The sequence below is a fragment of the Schistocerca cancellata genome, chromosome 1 (assembly GCF_023864275.1).
Source record: "Schistocerca cancellata isolate TAMUIC-IGC-003103 chromosome 1, iqSchCanc2.1, whole genome shotgun sequence".
NCBI classification, from domain to species: Eukaryota; Metazoa; Arthropoda; class Insecta; order Orthoptera; family Acrididae; genus Schistocerca; species Schistocerca cancellata.
The window spans coordinates 1138726715-1138745472 of NC_064626.1; positions in this window are offsets into that span (position 1 = coordinate 1138726715).

The following is an 18758-nucleotide window of genomic DNA, read 5'->3' on the forward strand; positions in this document are numbered from 1 at the left end:
GCTAGTGAAACCCATCTGCTGCTTTTAATGTTTCATTTCCTAAGCCATTTCGCTCAAGCATCAGCTAATTTAATTTGTAAGAATTGACAACAATGTGGGGAAATTCATTTGACATTTGTCGATTTGGAGAAAGCCGTTGATGAATCTGACAAAGAACAATTGTTGAGCATAATGAAGAAAAGACGGTACCACACTCCATTTATAAACACCTTAAGAAGACTATATGAAAATACAACGATCCTATTAGGTGCAAATAGAGAGCTATAGTACATTTCATCACAAAAAGGGGTTGTACTATATACTAGCTGATTATCAGTTGTCATTAATGTGGAGTATGTGCCCAGATTTCACCTTTGTGATGGCCTGAGCTCTGCTGAGAATGCTTTTAACGTTGTGTCTAGATCGTCTGTGTCAGGAATGGACGTCTGTTCTTCCTCAGCAGCCAAAACCAGAGAAGATAGTCATGTTGCATGGTGGGGTGTGAAGCGAAGTCGATGTTCCAACTCAAACTGATGGTGATGGACAAGCTAGTGTGTTCAGGACTGTTATTGTCTTCAAACCATTGCCTCCCAAACGCTGATTTATGGCAGGGCGCATTGTCATTGTCCCCAAATGCCAGCTGCTGTGGCCGAGAGGTTCTAGACGCTTCAGGCCAGAACTACGCCACTGCTACGGTTGCAGCTTCGAATCCTGCCTCGGGCATGGAAGTGTGTGATGTCCTTAGGTTAGTTACGTTTAAGTAGTTCTAAGTCTAGGGGACTGATGACCTCAGATGTTAAGTCCCATAGTGCATAGAGCCATTTGAACCATTTTTCTCTCCAAACTGTTCCTCTACTGTTCGCAGAATGGAATGGCATAAAATATGTTAATATCCTCCAACATCTAGCGTTTTCTTTTTTTTTTAGATTAGATTAGATTTACTTTCATTCCAATTGATCCATAGTGAGGAGGTCCTCCAGGATGTGGAACATGTCAGAAAAACAACAATACATGACAAATATTTACAAATAAAACAAATAAGCTAATGTACCATTCCACAGGTCCCAAGTGGAATGATCATCATTTTCTAATGAACACTAAGAGTCATTTTACAAATACTAATGCACTGAATTTAAAATAAAAAAGTTTTTTATTTATTTATAAGGTAATAAACATGTAATACAACTACTGTAATACTTATTTACAATGAACACATTACTGCACTGAAATGGTGCAGAAGTTAGATTATACTTACACACACACACACACACACACACACACACACACACACAAACACACACAGACACACAAATTTTCAGTGAACACATAACTGCACTGAAATTGTGCAGAAGTTATGTTGTACTTATATACAAATCAGTTGGTTTTACTAAGAAATTCATCAATGGAGTAGAAGGAGTTGGCCACCAATAAATCCTTTAGGCTTCTCTTAAACTTTTCATTGGTTGTTAAGCTTTTTATGGCTGCTGGCAAGTTATTGAAAATGTGTGTTCCTGAATAATGCACACCTTTTTGTACAAGACTAAGTGACTTTAAATCCTTGTGAAGATTATTCTTATTTCTAGTATTGATTCCATGAATTGAGCTGTTGGTTTGAAAAAGTGATATATTTTTAATGACAAATTTCATTAAGGAATAAATATATTGGGAAGCTGTAGTTAGTATCCCTAGTTCCCTAAACAGGCTTCTGCAGGATGTTCTTGAGTTCACACCACATATAATTCTTACTGCACGTTTTTGTACCTGGAAAACTTTAGCTTGGCTTGATGAATTACCCCAAAAAATAATCCCATATGACATTATGGAATGAAAGTAAGCATAGTATGCCAGCTTTTTCATTTTTATATCCCCTATGTCTGACAAAATTCGCAAGGCAAACAGAGATTTGTTAAGACGCTTCAGCAGTTCTGTGGTGTGCTCCTCCCAGTTGAATTTATTATCAAGCTATAATCCCAAGAATTTAACACTGTCCACTTCTTCTATCTTCTTGTCATTGTATGTTAGACATATACTCTTGGGACACCCCTTACAAGTTCTGAACTGCATGTAGTGTGTTTTTTCAAAGTGTAGTGAAATAGAATTGGCTAGGAACCAGTGATTAATGTCCACAAATATTTTATTGGCTGATCTTTCTAAGACTACACTTGATTTGCTATTTATTGCAATGTTTGTATCATCGGCAAACAAAACAAACTTGGCATCTGGTAATGTTACTGATGAAAGGTCATTAATATACACAAGAAAAAGTAAGGGCCCCAAAATGGAACCTTGTGGGACCTCACATGTAATTAGTTCCCAGTTGGATGATGCCTGATAGCTTGATACATGTCTCTTTCCTAATAACACCCTTTGTTTCCTGCCAGAGATATAAGATTTGAACCATTTTGCAGCATTTCCTGTTACACTATAATATTCTAGTTTACTTCAAAGGATATTGTGATTTACACAGTCAAATGCCTTTGACAGATCACAAAATATACCAGTTACCTGCAATTTTTTGTCTAATGAATTAAGCACATTTTCACTGTAAGTGAAGATAGCCTTCTCAATATCAGAACCTTTTAGAAATCCAAACTGTGACTTTGACAGTATGTTATTTGAGATAAGATGGTTATAAAGATGACTGTACATTACTTTTTCGAAAATATTTGAAAATGCTCGCAACAGTGAAATTGGATGGAAATTTGATGCTATTTCTTTATCTCCCTTCTTAAACAGTGGCTTAACTTCAGCATATTTCAGCCATCCAGGAAATATTCCACTGATAAACGACTGGTTACACAGATAGCTTAATATGTTACTTAGCTCAGAATCACATTCTTTAATTAACTTTGTTGATATTTCATCATACCCACTAGATGTTTTTGAGTTTAAAGATTTTATGACGGACATTATTTCTGTTGGGGTAGTGAGGGTCAAATTCATATTATGGAAGTTACTTGAAATGTTTGGTCTAAGGTAATCCATAGCAGCATCTACTGAACCTGACAACCCCATCTTTTCAGTAAGAGTTATAAAATGTTTGTTAAAAAGTTCTGCAACACTATACACATCTGTCACCAATGTATCATTTACTCTTAATGCTATTTTTTCCTCTTCATGTCTGGTTCTACCGGTCTCCTCCTTCACTATATCCCATTGTCTTTATTTTGTTATCTGATATGACTATCTTTTCCTTGTAATATATTTGCTTTGACATCTGTATTACAGTCTTTAATATTTTGCAGTATTTCTTATAATATGCTATAGCATCAACATTGGAAATGTTTCGGATTGACAGATACAGTTTTCTTTTTGTTTTACAAGATACCCCTATTCCTCGAGTAATCCATGGCTTCTTTGTAGACTTTGCTCTAACCTTGGTAAGTTTTGGGGGAAAGCAGTGTTCGAATAAGGTAAGCACTTTATTAGCAAAAATGTTATATTTTTCATTCATGCCATGAGCACTGTAAACATCAGTCCAGTGAATGTCTCTGAGGAGTGTCCTAAAATAATCAATTTTTGGTTTACTGATTACCCTCTTGAGCTCAGATTTAACAGATTTTATATCCTGTTCAGTATTAACATTTAACAGAAGGAACTGCATGTCATGGTCTGAGAGGCCATTGACTATTGGCTTTGTAATATAATTTTGTTCATTGGACTTTTCTATAAAGATATTATCAATGGCTGTTTGTGAGCAAGTGGCTATCCTAGTGGGGAACTTTACTGTGGGAATTAAGTTGAATGATAGTGTTACTAACTCAAATAAGTTCTTATTGGGAGAGTCTTTAAGGAAATCTACATTGAAATCACCAGCAACCACTATGTCTTTGTTTTTGGTTGTTAAATGGGCCAGTACAGCTTCAAGGTGGTTTACAAACAGATTAAAGTTACCTGCAGGTGCTCGATATACACTTAATATTATGAAAGATTTTTTGTGAAAATCTAATTCTGTTACACATGCTTCCATATGCTGTTCTAGGCAAAATTTATGAATGTCTATGTTCTTAAATTTATGACAGTTCCTGATGAATGTGGCAATTCATCCTTTCTCCATTTCTGATCTACAAAAGTGAGATGCTAACCTAAACCCTGTAACACTTAAAAGTTCTATACCAGTGGTCACATGATGTTCAGAGAGGCAGATTATGTTAATTCATTAATTTTATTTCTCAGTCCTCGAATATTTTGATGCAATAAAGATAGCTGACATTTCACATTGACTAAGTTAAAATTTTGTGGAGTTAAAATATCTGCTGACAGTTGAAAATTCTTAACCAATGGCTGTTTATGCTGATGTAATAAGCTGGAATTATGTTTTTTGATTTCTTTCTCAAACTGAAGGTTTGTCTCAGTTCTAACCTCTCTTAAAATTTGCTTTCTTTCTGTCCTCCCTACCCTAAAAAAGGGTCTTTTCTGAATCCTATAACCACTGGTATTTTACCACTCATGACAGTGCCTCCTCCCTTTAACTTTCCTGCTATTTCCCCAGCCAATTTACCCTTCCCCTTCCTGTTGAGGTGAAGGCCATGCCTAGTATAATCCCACCTACTGAGTGAATCAATATGAACCACACCAATGTGTGACCCCGCACCCGACATGAGCAGCCGTTCCAGCTCCAAATTAACTCTCTTGACAGAAGAGTTCAAATGAGGTCGGTCATGGCGCCCAAGAATGGATACAAACTCAACAGTAGTATGCTTCGATGCTGATGCAATCTTCGCCAGGTCACACTCTATACTGTACCCAGGATCTCTGTCAATACTGTTACCTGTCCCACCCACTATAACCACGGTGTCTTCCTTAGTGAAATCTTTGCAAAGTGATCCTAAATCCTCTGTCACCTGCTCCAGATCAGCACTAGGTTTAAAAAAATTGGTGACCTGGTATTCTGATCCTAGTTCACCCTGCAAAAGTTGGCCAACACCTCTTCCATGGGAACTATCTAACAACAACACTTTCTTTCTCTTTACTGATTTCCCTACATTCTTACTTTTCAATTTGCTGCTGAAAGTTTGTTGTGCCCCGTCTAAACCGGCAACTGCTTGAGGCTCACCAGCTTCTAACTGAAGCAACAGGTCAAATCTATTTTCCACATTCACCATAAAGCTGTCAGACAAAGTTCTAGGCCTGTTCCTCCTGTTGCCTGCCACTTCCCACCTCTCTTTACCCTTCTCCCTCCTTAACCTGTCAAGATCTCCCCTGGCCTTGTCTAACTCAGCCTGAAGGGCGGCAATTTTCCCCTCCTGTTCCAGTATCTTCCTATCTCTACTACAAATCCTACAAAACCACTGATGAGTCTCATTTACTTCCCCTATTCCCACGCCACTGCAGTCACCCACATGGAAAAAACTACAGCACCCATCACACCAAAGCCCCGACCTAACAATCCTACGGAATGTCAAGCACTTTTCACTCATGATAAACGTAATAGTTTATTAAGAATAAGTCAGTTAAATTACAGATAAACACGAAAATATGGTTACACAAATTTGGCCTATACGCAACTGTGTGTAAACAAAAACAAAAGTGCAAAGTTTCTGAAACAACAAGTTAAACTTTACGCTACTTTCCGGAAATGCTAGTTAAATAATGAAGAGGTACGCTAAGTTCAATTGCTGGAGAGAGCAAGGAACAACTAAACGAAATTCTATAGATTTGCTGCAGCAGAACGTAAACAGAAAATACGACTGTACGGTCTTTTCGCGTTTTCTGCTATATTACGCAAAGAAAAATGAAACCTTTAATGACACACTTAAACGGCACACTACTACACTTATTTACCATGTAATCAGTACTAATCTATATGTTTTATAATCTAAAATAACTTATCTTTACGAGAGCACCAAAACTCGCACTAGTCGCCTGGCTGCAGGGCTGCCAACATTTCTAAGCGCAATGACGGCTTGACACTGCAACCACAAAAAAACACCCCCATGCAATAACACCACCCCATCTGTACTCCACTGTTGGCACTACATATTATGGCAGGTAATGTTCTCCAGGTGTCTGCCAATGCCAGGCCCTTCTGTAGGGTTGCCACAGGATACAGTGTGATTCATCACTTCACTGTTTGCACCACCTCAAGTGTCACTTAGCGTTGGCTACAGAAATGTGTGGCTAATTATGAGCTGTTAGACCATTGTACCCAGTCTTTTTAATGCCCTAGGCACAATCATTGTACTAGCTGTACTGTTGGCAGCACTTTGGAACCTATGAGTGATTCCTTCCACTGATAACCACCCTTCACAATGCTCAGCAGTCCACTATGGTGATATCGGACCACAGGATATGACAAAATGTAACTATATCATCTGAAAAATGACCTCCTCGAACCTCAAGTGGACTAGAACCGACTGTGTTCAACTACTTGGACTGACAGTACTCTGATCTGCTTCCTATAAATTTACTGCACTCTGAAATGTTAAGTTAGCTGCAATCAGAAATATTCTATTCTTCTTGAAATATTCTACTCTTCTTCAGTTTCGCTGACATTAATTCGCATATTCAAGTAATTACAAAAAACTATAACATTGTGAACAGTCACCTATTAGCTCGAATGAAACAGATTACCACTGATAAATATTCTCCTATACAAATTGAACAATTCGTGACGTGTTTCTACCTACACACAGAAACCATCGGTAGAGCACAGTAATTCGTATGAGGTTAAATGTAGAACAGCGAAACATGCGAATGTATGGTAAACACATAGAAAGTACATAAATAAAGCAACATTGGCAATTAAAAGCAAGTGAATAGAAACCAAAACTGTTTAACTCTTATTTCGATAGTATTAGTAACTGTTGTTTGCAAAAATGACTGTGTCGAAAATTATTGTGGTTATTAAAACAAATAATAAAATAAATGAAACCAAATTTTAAGTACTGTTCTGAACGCTATTGAAAATAAAGTTGAATAGTATTACAGTATGACAACTTACAATTGTGTAAAGTGAATGACAAAGAAAAGTTATTCTTGTTTGTACATCAAGAGCTTTTACATAACTGATTAGAACGATGTAGTTTGCGATGTTTCTTAGCCAATATTCCTTAAAAACAGTTTCCACTTAGCTCATGCTGCTGACGAGTTGTCGATATATGCGTCATTAATCCATGATCCTTGATCGTGTAATCCAATAATTGGTGTCGTCCTGCTGATGTCTTTGATCGCGAACGCCAGTTATGAACGGAACAGGTACGCTCGATGTTTGGAGAATGAAGTCCAACCTACCAGTCTGCATACAAAGACGAAAATAAGACACGCTCTTCCCCACTAATGTGTGACGTAATCAGATGTCAGAATGTTTATCACACACTTTAGCCTCAGTTTTCAGATTTATAGTTTACTATCGTGGCGCGGCACTTTTCACAGTACATCCGTCCGCACTAAGAAAATAAATCGCGTCGATTTTACTGTTCATCATTAGCCAGCAATTGCCTACACAATCCATTCAATTATGCAGCGATCAGCATACCGTAACACTCGCAGCAAAATTTATTCGTAACAGTATACAACACGAAATGTGTTACCATATTTTCTGTTCCGTCCACAGACCGTGGTATGCACTAAACAGTTTGTGTTGTCTACAGTTGAAAACAATATTTTATGGTGTGCATACAACTTACTGGTCTGCACAACAAAGTTTTTTATTTAATGAGTCAAAAGAAAGCTCTGGCAAATGAGCAACGTGACACATAAGGTCACTGGATCTTTAATTGCGGTACACACCGAGACTATAAATGTATCACTCTCCAAACACTGACATTTCTCACTGGTGACGGGCACGATGTGTAGCAGTACATGGGCAGCGCGACAGTCCCCCCCCCCTCCTCTTTTCACACTTGCGAGTCTTTGTCAACGTCTTCTCTATCGATTCTATATGAGTCTACATCGCTCATACTTCCTCACATAAAATTTTCAAAAATTCTGATTGCATCGATTTACAGTTTTATGGAAAACACAATTTCATATTACTCTGTCCATAGAAAGTGAATTCAAATAACATGCTAACAAATAAGAAAGTATACAACATCAGAATAATTGAAAATGGCAATCACATTCATAACAGCTGAAGTCCCTTTTTCAATATATAACGAAAATGACGGAAACACATAAAAATAACTTTTTCATTCCTTCCAAATTCCTAAATTATCTTACCAATAACAGAAGTAACATGACACAGTCTATAAAGAATTATTTTCATCTACCCTCATTGTCATACAACAAAACATAATACAATTGTTCTACTTACATATAAACCTTTTCAGCTTTTATTGTTTTTAGTTGTTTTGTGTAAGTTTTCATATCTTAATTTCTCACACAAGAATTTCCCAGCTCTGTGCAATCATTTGTATAGCTATTAATGTTATGGAAATCATTGTTATTTGTTTCATGATATGAGCAGTCTTTCAACCTTTTTATTTACTACTAACCTATGTAATCTACTGAAAACTACATACTTTTACAAATGCTAATTCTGTTCACAACTTGATGTAACTCTTGTCTTTTGCTACTTTTCCTCGTGTTATTTCTCCAATTGCATGGTGTAAACATTCAGAAACATTGAACTACTATTAAATTAATGCTCATTGTCCTGTTACTGTCCTCTGCCTTAAATGGACTTGCAAACTTAAAAAGATTAAAACTTTCAGTTTTATACTTCAAAAAACAAAATTATATTCTCTCTACACCTCCATTCATTTCTCCTTCTGGGTCCTAAACATAGAGAATTTATTGCCCTCATTGCATTTACCTTCATTGTTTGCTTCACTTTAACCTTATATGGTTTCAAATTCATTGTGTTCTCAAGATAAATTTGTCTGTCACTTTGGGTAAACTGAACAGAATACATACAGGTGTGGTGTACTCATTACCTTAAATGGACCTTTGTACACATCAAGAAATTTTGATATCTCATTATTTATGTCTGGATTTTTGGTATGTCTTAACTAACACTAACTGCAAAGAAGACACATTGAGTTGCAGACTGACACATTTAAAAGACACTTACATAAAACATTCGGCCACATCCTTCAGCAGTAAAATACACTCCTGGAAATTGAAATAAGAACACCGTGAATTCATTGTCCCAGGAAGGGGAAGCTTTATTGACACATTCCTGGGGTCAGATACATCACATGATCACACTGACAGAACCACAGGCACATAGACACAGGCAACAGAGCATGCACAATGTCGGCACTAGTACAGTATATATCCACCTTTCGCAGCAATGCAGGCTGCTATTCTCCCATGGAGACGATCGTAGAGATGCTGGATGTAGTCCTGTGGAATGGCTTGCCATGCCATTTCCACCTGGCGCCTCAGTTGGACCAGCGTTAATGCTGGGCGTGCAGACCGCGTGAGACGACGCTTCATCCAGTCCCAAACATGCTCAATGGGGGACAGATCCGGAGATCTTGCTGGCCAGGGTAGTTGACTTACACCTTCTAGAGCACGTTGGGTGGCACGGGATACATGCGGACGTGCATTGTCCTGTTGGAACAGCAAGTTCCCTTGCCGGTCTAGGAATGGTAGAACGATGGGTTCGATGACGGTTTGGATGTACCGTGCACTATTCAGTGTCCCCTCGACGATCACCAGTGGTGTACGGCCAGTGTAGGAGATCGCTCCCCACACCATGATGCCGGGTGTTGGCCCTGTGTGCCTCGGTCGTATGCAGTCCTGATTGTGGCGCTCACCTGCACGGCGCCATACACGCATACGACCATCATTGGCACCAAGGCAGAAGCGACTCTCATCGCTGAAGACGACACGTCTCCATTCGTCCCTCCATTCACGCCTGTCGCGACACCACTGGAGGCGGGCTGCACGATGTTGGGGCGTGAGCGGAAGACGGCCTAACGGTGTGCGGGACCGTAGCCCAGCTTCATGGAGACGGTTGCGAATGGTCCTCGCCGATACCCCAGGAGCAACAGTGTCCCTAATTTGCTGGGAAGTGGCGGTGCGGTCCCCTACGACACTGCGTAGGATCCTACGGTCTTGGCATGCATCCGTGCATCGCTGCGGTCCGGTCCCAGATCGACGGGCATGTGCACCTTCCGCCGACCACTGGCGACAACATCGATGTACTGTGGAGACCTCACGCCCCACGTGTTGAGCAATTCGGCGGTACGTCCACCCGGCCTCCCGCATGCCCACTATACGCCCTCGCTCAAAGTCCGTCAACTGCACATACGGTTCACGTCCACACTGTCGCGGCATGCTACCAGTGTTAAAGAGTGCGATGGAGCTCTGTATGCCACTGCAAACTGGCTGACACTGACGGCGGCGGTGCACAAATGCTGCGCAGCTAGCGCCATTCGACGGCCAACACCGCGGTTCCTGGTGTGTCCGCTGTGCCGTGCGTGTGATCAGTGCTTGTACAGCCCTCTCGCAGTGTCCAGAGCAAGTATGGTGGGTCTGACACACCGGTGTCAATGTGTACTTTTTTCCATTTCCAGGAGTGTAGACACACGCCACATTCACAGGCAGAAGCAAGCACACCACATACTTGTATGTCTGCCAACTCTCAGCAGCTCAGACCAAAATTCCAGCCCAAGGTGTTCTGAAAATTCTGAACCAAGCTCTTGGAGTTGGTGACCATGTGTGTGTGAGTTGTACTTGCTTATGTGTATGAATGGTGTGTGTATCTCTCTTGCTGATGAAGGCTGTGGCCGAACGTTTTACATAAGTGTCTTTAGATTGTGCGTCTGCAACTTAATGTGTCTTCTTTAGGTACATTATTGATATTCCTACCTGGAGCTTCCATTGTTATCTAACACTAAATCTCCACTTTAATAGAAACCTTCTTTATCTTCTCATCCTATCTTCTCTTTCTCTCCTACAGTTTTCTTTCCACCAAGTCCCTTATTCTTTTCTTCTTCTCATCCCAACTTTATTTTTTTCTAAGGGGAAAATCCAGCTTCTCTTCTACAAAACTCTCTGTCTCCATCATCTCATAAGGATAAAATCCTATTACATCATGAATTACACTATTCATTACATCTTAACTATTCCCTACAATGTCTCTGCACAAGCTGTGATTGTTGCTACAGTATAGGCACCTATCCAGTTTCTCTTATAAAACGTGCTGCAAGATTTCCTGCCAGATTACGAGGGGTGTTTGAAAAGTCTGTGCAAAAATAAAAACTACTTGTGTGTTTGGGGTAAACCCTTTTCATTTTTCGACATAGTCTCCTTTTAGACTTATACACTTCCTCCAACGCTGTTCTAATTTGTTGATCCATTCAAAATAATAGGAATTGTCAAAGTCTCCAAAATACCTATTAGTTGGTGCAGTCACCTCATTCTTTGAATAAAATCTTTGTCTCACCAGCTATTTCTTCAAATGGGGGAACAAATAGTAGTCCGAGGGAGCCAAGTGTGGAGAATAAGGGGGATGTGAAACGAGTTGGTATCCTATTTCCATTAATTTTGCGACCACAACTGCTGAGATGTGTGCTGGTGCATTGTCGTGTTGGAAATGGACTTTTTTGCTATCCAATCGCCGGCGTTTTTCTTGCAGCTCGGTTTTCAGACGGTCCAATAATGATGAATAATATGCACCTGTAATAGTTTCTCCTTTTCCAGATAGTCGATGAGGATTATCCCTTGCAAATCCCAGAAGACAGTCGTCATAACCTTTCCAGCTGAAGGAATGGTCTTCGCCTTTTTTGGTGGAGATTCTCCCATGGTAACCCATTGTTTAGATTGTTGTTTGGTCTCAGGAGTATAGCAATGTATCCATGTTTCATCCCCAGTGACGAAATGACACTTAAGGTCCTGCGGATTTTTCCCAAATAGCTGTAAACCATCCATGCAACACCTCACACGATTCCATTTTTGGTCAAGCGTGAGCAATCTTGGAACCCATCTTGCAGATAGCTTTCTCATGTCCAAATGTTTATGCAAAATATTATGTACCCATTCATTCGAGATGCTCGCAGCACTAGCAATCTCATGCATCTTAACTCTTCTGTCATCCATCGCCATATTATGGATTTTACCAATGATTTCTGGAGTCATAACCTCCACAGGGCGTCCAAAACGTTCAGCATCACTTATGCCCATATGACCACTCCGAAAATTTTGAAACCACTTATAAACTGTTCTAATCGAAGGTGCAGAGTCACCATAATGTTTATCAAGCTTCTCTTTAGTCGTTTTAGGCGTTTTGCCTTTCATAAAGTAATGTTTAATCACGAAATTCTTTTTGGACTATTTTTTGACAATCACTCGACTTCCTTGATTCACACGAATGCCAAACACAAAGAAATAGACCAATATGTCTGAAACTTGGTGTGCGTTCTTTCCAAAGATGCTACTAACTAAACATGACCTCGATGCGCGCCGGTGGTGCCGTCTCTCGGACTTTGCACGAACTTTTCAAACGCCCCTCTTATATATTGCTGTATATATTATTGCTATTCCAGTTGGTAAGACCTTCCTTTTTTACATATAAACTGAATCATTATCAGAAAGTATGACTTTTGGTTTACCGAATGTCACAAAATAGTCCTTTTATGACTTATTCAAAATCTCTCTGCCACTTGCTTTGTACAGAGGTTAGAGTTTTATAAATTTAGAGAATACTTCCAACATTACAAAGATATAGGAAAAACCCCCTTTAGTCTTCAGCAAAGAACTGTAAAAGTCCACTGCTAACAATTCCATCTAATCATTTGTGTTAACACTTTGTATAGGAAGCCAATGTGTATGGTTAGTAACCTTGGCTCTTTGAAACTTGCCACACATTTTAATACGGTTTATTTACCCTCCTTACCATGTTGCCAAAAATTACACCCTCTCTTTAGTTTTTGTATAGACTCCTTAGCACCTACACATCCATGTACTCACTAGGCCTGTACATCTTTAGAAAAAACTCCACTATATATCTTCTACTATTTCAGTAGTTTGTTCTTACAATTTGGCTTATAAAAGTTCCTTTTTATCAGCTTCCATATCTCATTATGATGCTGATACTTTTCATTACAAGAGTTGCCCAAAAAGTAATGCACCAAAGTTTTTCATCAACAGTTCTTTAATGAACATAATGAGAATTACACACACGAAAGAATGGTGCTTCATCTACACACCCTATTTTTCCATGTGATCTTCATCCTGTTCTAGGGCCTTCCTCCAGGATGAAACAAGGGCGTGTACACCCTGTTGATACCAATCCTTCTCCAGGTGGCGGAGCCAGTGCTTCACTGTGTGAGTCACCGTCTCATCATCCTCAAACTGTCTTCCATGAATGGCGTCCTGTAATGGCCCAAACAAGTGGAAGTCCGAGGGGTCTAGGTCAGGGTTTTAGAGTGGATGGGATAACACTGTCCAACCCTGTTTTGCGATGTGTTCAGCAGTCCTCAGACATGCGTGGGGCCGAGTGTTATCGAGTCGGAGCAAAACATCTCCTGGGTTGCTGTGGCGCCAAAGTCGCTGGAAGTGTGTCTTGTGTTTTGTTAATGTGTTGACATATGCTTCTGAATTAATGGTGCCGCCTCTAGGCATCACATCAATGAGAATCACACCTTCACAACCCCAGAACATGGTGATCATGACCTTACCAGCAGAAGCAGTTGCTATGAATTTTTTCTTCTATGGGCAGTGGGAGTGGCGCCATCTTGACTCTTGTTTTGTTTTGAGCTCAAAGTGGTGAACCCAGGTTTCATCATCTGTTAGAATCCAGGAGAAAAAGGCCTCCTCCTCAGCTTCAAAACGTTGCAACAAATCAAGACTGTGCTGTTTGTGATCCACTGTTAGACACCATGGGACCCATCTTGCTCACACTTTTGAATATCTAAGAGTGCGGATAATTGCACCCACGCTTCCTTTGCCAATTGACAGATGCGGCACCAACTGCCGAGCCGTAATGTGTCTGCCCTCGTGAATGACAACATGAGGTCACTGCTGCATGTCAGGTGTGACAGCTGCAGATGATCTCCCTAATTGCTGCAAATCGTGGAGCTCCACTGAATCTCCTTCAGATGACCTGACCCTCAGTGTCCAGCAACCAACTGTACTTCTCTCTACAGCAGATGCTCCATAGACTTTGCACAAGCATTTGTGAATATTCACCACAGTTTCTTTCTTTGCAGTGAGAAATTCAATGATGGCATATTAATTGTAATGTACATCAGCTACAGACACCATTTGAATCTGTCCTGCAACTCTGCTGTCTGTCAGAATTGACAGAAACTTGGCGCACTCACTCATTAGATTTCAAATGATACATACGTAACGTTTCGCATTTGTAGCATTGCTTTTGGCTGAAAAAAAAAGTTGTGCATTACATTCTGAACAACCCCCATATTCACAATTCCCTTCTATGTTCTTCTTTCCCAGAACCGATTGTCCAACTTTAATATTATAAACCTCACTTCCTCATGTACTAAACCCCTCTCAATATTGGCATGTTTCCAATCTCTACTGTCTAACTTCGGATTTACTACTTCTCTAGACTTTTTTCTAACTTTGCATAAACTTCTTGCCTCTTCCTTACAAGTTGCTATTCCATTTTCATTACCAATGATGAAAATATTAACATTCTCCTCCACATCTGCATTGTATCACTCTTTATAGTATTTATAAAAGTTTCCCCTCCAGCAATTTAAGAAATCTTCCCTTCTCCTTCCTTATTGTTTTCCTGCAAGTTACCATGCAACAGAAATGCATCCCTTTGTTTCCTTTCTTCTTCTTATTCTTCTTCTTCTCCATTATAGCTACTTTCACCACTATCGCCTTCCACTGTATCAACACTTTCTTTAACTCCACCATACATTTGGGAAAACATTTCCACACATGAACCCACTGACTCTACATTACTTCTGCAATTAACTTCAGGTGCTGTCTCTTCAATCACTGAACTCTGACTTCCACTTTTCCTGTCATCATAACTAGTTGGTTGGTTGGTTGGTTGTTTTGGGGAAGGAGACCAGACAGCGAGGTCATCGGTCTCATCGGATTAGGGAAGGATGGGGAAGGAAGTCGGCCATGCCCTTTCAAAGCAACCATCCCGGCATATGCCTGGAGCGATTTAGGGAAATCACGGAAAACCTAAATCAGGATGGCCGGACACAGGATTGAACCATCGTCCTCCCCAATGCGAGTCCAGTGTCTAACCACTACGCCACCTCGCTCGGTCATAACTAGTATCACCTGTATTATATATTACTAAATGTCTTGTCTCACCAGGGCAACTTGTACCTCTGGTAGACCCAAACATTTGACCTGTCTCAGCACGGCCCCTCACTGTTGTGGGATTTCATGTCCTGTCTGAAATTTTACTCTTCTGTCATGACCTCTACTGTTACCCCAAGAACTTATTCAACCTCTTCCACCTCTACCTCTCACATTTACTTGGTTCTCTCTGTAAGTCTGCTCCTGGCTCTCTTGGTATCACTCCAAGTCTCTGTTTTCATAAAATGAGCAATTTGTTTGCTATCTATCTACATCTTTCACTTTATTCAGGAAGCCTTTAAAATTATTATTATGCCCTATCAATCCACATCTTTTGTTTGGAGGTAACCTATCCATTAGTATTTGTGTAGCATACCTATAACTCTGTGTACTATCCAAATCTTTCATTTTATTGATCCACCTCTCACAGTGTCCTGGCATACTCTCCCTATTTCTCCCATCATATCACAAAGCTTTATTAAAACCTTCTATAACATCAGTTTGTTTCTATTTGGACCAGTACTCTCCCAGAAAAACTGGCACAAACTCCTCAAAAGTTTCATATTTATCAGGCACATCCACTCCCCAGTCCAAACAAGCACTGGCCCTTCTTAACTTTTCTTTTTCTATCCTCTCTACAGTAAACTGACTCCTCAAACTATTTATAAAAGACACAGGATGTACATTCCCTTTAGGATCAAGCGCTATGCTATCGAACTACTACTGTCTCTCACATGTACGACCACAACTGAAGCTGCACCACTTCTATCTCATACTGTTCTCTCAGAACTCCTTAATCTATTCTCTGTAACAGAAGTGGTCCTTTTAGCTTCTTTCATTTGCATCTGACTCTTCTGGCTATGTTCATGGAAACTTGATCACAATATTGCGTCTTCTATTCTTCTTTGTTAACACTTTTCAGCTTGAGCATTTTACCTTTTTCTTTATCAAGCTCTCATATTTCTTTTGTTTTTCATTTAATTAAGATTCTGTGTCCTTAAATGTCTATTCAACATTATCTTTGAATTTATCAGAATCTTTATTTACCTCCAACCTGAAAACAGACATTTTCTTTGCTAACCCATCTTCCAACTCTCGTTTAAAGTCCTTTATGCTTCATTTCAATTTTAGATTTAGCTCCTTTTTTGACTCGTCTACCTTTTTGCTAACAGTTTTTATTTATCCATTCAGTTCATTCCTCGGTTTTTTCTGCCCTTCTCCCATTTTCTCCTGCGATTTGCTAACAGGTTTTCAGCTTTTATCTGCCCACTGAGGTCTTTCTGCCCTTCCCTAGTTTTTGCTAACAGGAATTCTTTCTACTCCTCCTTTCTCATCTATTTCTCTTTTCACACCTGGTTACAATTTAATGGTTAAACCTTTCTCTAATTTTTCCAAAAAGGTCCTGTATCTTTATCTGCCACTTATTCACTTCCCTGTGTCTGGAAATCAAGAGAAAGCAGAGCAATTTCAGTTTTTATTTTTTGACGTTTTATTTACATATCCAGCAGCAGCTGTTCATAGAAAATCTCAATTTTCTGTGTAATCACTAATTAAGTTTATTAATTACCCAGGTTACTTTCAACCAATTAAATTTCTCTTTTCGCAAATCTCTCTTAAGTTTTTGCTTACCTTAGGAGGTCAGTTTGGTGGGTAATATAAGGATGAAATTTATGGTTTTATGCCCACCCCTGACGCTGAGTCTTTCCAAAGCAACCTTGCAAGTTGAATGTTAACTGACAAAAGATATCTGGTTAGATTTAAGGTAGAGCCTAAAGCTGTAATTTTGCCAGATGAAAAAATAATGTAAAAATGAAAAAATAACATAACTTGAGTGACGATGATCCAAATGGTGAAGCATTCTATATCTTTCTTTGAAACAGGTGGAGAATTTCATAATTTGTAGAAAATGTGAAAGAAATGAAATGTGACACTGCTGTAGTTATTGCGGTGAGTGGTCGACTGAAGTGGGTTTGGCTGTGTAGAGAATTACTTTCTTGACTTTGGCGAACAGAAATGATTTTAGTGTTTAAGCGTTGTGGAAACCGCATTCAAGAGCCAAAGAAACTGGTGCACCTGCCGAATATTGTGTAGAGCCCCGCGAGTACGCAGAACTGCCACAATGCGACGTGCCATGGACTAGACTAATGTCTGAAGTGGTGCTGGAGGGAAATAACACCATGAATCCTGCAGGGCTGACCATAAATCAGTAAGAGTACGACGGGGTGGAGATCTCTTCTTTACAGCACGTTGCAAGGCATCCGAGACACGCTCAATAATGCTCATGTCTGGAGAGTTTGCTGGCCAGCAGAAGTGCTTAAACTCAGAAGAGTGTTCCTGGAGCCACTCTGTAGCAATTCTGGGCTTGTAGGGTGTCACATTGTCCAGCTGGAATTGTCCAAGTCTGTCGGAATGCACAATGGACATGAATGGATACAGGTGATCAGACAGGATGCTTAAGTACGTGTCACCTGTCAGAGTCATATCTAGACGTCTCAGGGGTCCCATATCACCCCAACTGCACAAACCTCACACCATTACATAGCCTCCAGCAGCTTGATAGTCCCCTGTTGACATGCAGGGTCTATGGATTCATGAGGTTGTCTCCATACCCGTACACATCCATCCACTCTATACAATTTGAAACAGACTCATCCGACCAGGCAACGTGTTTCCAGTTATCAACAGTCCAAAGTTAGTGTTGACAGGTCCAGGCAAGGTGTAAAGCTTTGTGTCATGCAGTCATCAAGGGTGCACAAGGCCCCGGAAGCTCATATCGATGGTGTTTCATTGAATGCTTCCCACGGTGACTCTTGTTGATGGCCCAGCATTGAAATCTGCACCAATATGCGGAAGAGTTGCACTTCTGTCACGTTGAATGATTTTCTTCGGTCGTCGTCGGTCCCATTCTTGCAGGATCTTTTCCGGCCACAGCGATGTCGCAGATTTGATGTTTTACCAGATTCCCGGTACGTTCATAAAATGGTCTTATGGGAAAATCCCCACTTCATCGCTACCTCGGTGATGCTGTGCCCCATTGCTCGTGCACCAACTATAACACCACGTTCAAGCTCACTTAAATCTTGATAACCTGCCGTTGTGTCCGCCCCCAGTAGCTGAGTGGTGCACGATAGACTGTCAATCCTAAGGGCCCAGGTTCGATTCCCGGCTGGGTCGGAGATTTTCTCTGCACAGGAACTGGGTGTTGTGTTGTCCTAATCATCATCATTTCATCCCCATCGACACGCAAGTCGCCGAAGTGGCGCCAAATCGAAAGACTTGCACCAGGCGACCGGTCTACCCGACGGGAGGCCCTCGTCACACACCTGCCGTTGTAGCACCAGTAACCTATCTAACAACTACGCGAGACGCTTGTTGTCTTGTATAGGTGTTGCCGACCGCAGCGCCCTATTCTGACTGTTTACATATCTCTGTATTTGAATACGCATGCCTATACAAGTTTCTCTGGCGCTTCAGTGTATATAGGTAGGGACTTGGGAAAGTAAGTGACACATGTCGTAGATTGCGCGACAAAAGTGGCGCACTGTGAGAAGAGAGAACTTGTTGTGGATTTCCCGCAGCCATGGTTGTACTGCCGT